Below are 2,251 nucleotides of genomic sequence, written 5' to 3'. Positions count from 1 at the left end.
AGTAGTCTATATCTTATATTCTATGTTAAAGCACAGCTTAAAAGTAGGTGTTCAGAGATGATGTTAATATGACATTGATCATCGAAGTCACACTCACGCTTTTAAAAACAGAGGATCAACTGGTATTAGTATTGTGAGCTGTACTTGGACACGTTCTACCATTATCTGAGGGTTGCTGTAGAGGTTTGGATCACCGTGCGGGTTTGTGCCAACCTGCTGTGGTAACGTCATTGTCACCCAGTCCAATCACGCCCGAAGCTGATAGCGGAGCGTTTTCCGTGCGTTCTGGGCAAATCCAGCGGTGAATGAATTAATGAATCGAGCGGGACGAAGCAAGACGGAGTCTTTTCACTTGAGCTCAAGACCGTTCCGTTGTGCGGGGGGGGAAATGTTTGTCTGTACGGGTACAGTATTTAGGCGACAGGGGTTTGTTTATCCTAGAATGGAATAACGGGGTTAATATCGCATCATCTGGACCACTACGCGACAGTACAGAGTTGAATTTTAAAAATGTTCTAAATCATTCTTCTTCTACATTGTTCTTCTGCCAAAGACGAATTCTTCTGATTTCTTCTGAGAGATGGTGAGTAACATAGTTATTATTTGATGTTTATTGTAATCTGTACCGTTTATACCTGGAGCTACGATACTGAATTTTGCACGGATGCATTTCATTAAAATGTATAGCCTTTAGTCTATATTATTATTGTGTAAGTTGGAAACTTATTCAGTGGAATCCAAATAAATAATAACTAAAAAGAATAACTCTGTCTATTCACTTAAAAATGCCTTTATACTGTATATCACAAATCAAAGGTTTCGGAGTATATCCCCCTCCCAGCCGATGTGTTATTAGAGAGGTCTACACTGACATTCTCTTACGTATATTTGATCTGTTCAGTCATTTCAAAAGCCTGAAATGTTGACTGACGTTTCTGTTAATAAGCACCGTCCCCCCGACTTTCTAAACACCTTAAAACATGTGGCTGGTCAGGACCAGATGACCAAACAGGCACGCAGGGGAAGTTATTATTTGATTTATTAAAAATGTGTAGAATGGCAGCAAATTAGTTTTAAAACTGCATAGAAAATGATCAGCCTCATGACAGAAATACTGTACATAGAATACCATTATCAAACTGCTCTTTTTTTTTCTCTCTCGGGCAAAATGTGTTGAAATGCAAGATCTTAGTATTGGTTGTAATGACGGCAGGTCAGTGGAGGCTCCTCAGAGAAGGAAGTGGAGAGACATCCTCCTCAGTGAATTTCAGAACAATTTAAATAGTGAAACATTAAAAAAGGTATCCTTTTTGAGATAAAACTATACTAAATATATTCAGGTCTCCAAATAATTGATTAAAACACAACGTTTTGTAATGAAGGTCTACAGTAGCCTCAGCAGCACTCTGTAGAGTAGCACCAGGGTGTAGCCGGAGGACAGCTAGCTTCTGTTCTCCTCTGGGTACATTGACTTCAATACAAAACCTAGGAGTCTCATGGTTCTCACCCCCCTTCCATATAGTTACACAGTAATTATGACAACTTCTGGAAGACGTCCGCCAAGAGAGAGAGAGAGATTTTTTTTCTTCTCACATTCACTTACTCAGCTAGTGAATACAGCTAGCTATTTTAGCCTACTCAAACACCCGGCTAAAACGGAGAGGGATACTATGTTAACTAGCTGTCCAACACTGGAAATCTACCGAGTTAAGGTAAGCTTCTGTTTTTTTATCTATTGCCACCGAGGCCCGCCGGTGTAACTGCTAAACTGCTTGCTGTACTACATGATTGTAGCGGGTTTACTAACGCTTTGGTTCTAGTAGCAATGTTGACTATGGCGTTAGATAATATGGTGACATCGATGTAGGCTGTGTGTAGCGGATAGCGGTTATGGTATGAAGGTTTGGCTTGGAGAGGTTTTTTCGCCTTGGTCACAGATAGCTGTTGTGTTGTGCACTGAAGTCCACAAGCAAAGAGAAAAAGTGAGAGGAGGAGAACGAGCAAAGTGATCATGCTGTTTGCGTGTGGCTGAAAGTGGACTGTGTTTGCTATGAAAGTGGACTGTGTTTGCTATGACTGTGGACTGTGTTTGCGTGTGGCTGCTATGAAAGCGGACTGTGTTTGCGTGTGGCTGCTATGACAGTGGACTGTGTTTGCGTGTGGCTGCTATGACTGTGAACTGTGTTTGCGTGTGGCTGCTATGAAAGCGGACTGTGTTTGCGTGTGGCTGCTATGACAGTGGACTGTGTTT

The 2,251-nt window shown here is 41.5% G+C and overlaps 1 protein-coding gene across 1 annotated transcript in view; it reads left to right on the top strand.

The window, feature by feature from the left end:
- Positions 1 to 265: 265 nt before the first annotated feature.
- LOC109883298 (muscarinic acetylcholine receptor M3-like) overlaps positions 266 to 2,251 on the top strand; it is a gene marked incomplete at its 3' end in the record, with an annotated part of 109,320 nt that continues 107,334 nt past the window's right edge. Inside the window, exon 1 of the mRNA XM_031816426.1 lies at positions 266 to 583. The remainder of the gene's footprint in view (positions 584 to 2,251) is intronic.

This window comes from Oncorhynchus kisutch, unplaced genomic scaffold (assembly GCF_002021735.2).
Source record: "Oncorhynchus kisutch isolate 150728-3 unplaced genomic scaffold, Okis_V2 scaffold794, whole genome shotgun sequence".
NCBI lineage: Eukaryota > Metazoa > Chordata > Actinopteri > Salmoniformes > Salmonidae > Oncorhynchus > Oncorhynchus kisutch.
The sequence above is the reverse complement of the archived record's forward strand: the minus strand, read 5'-3'. Positions and strand labels throughout refer to the sequence as shown.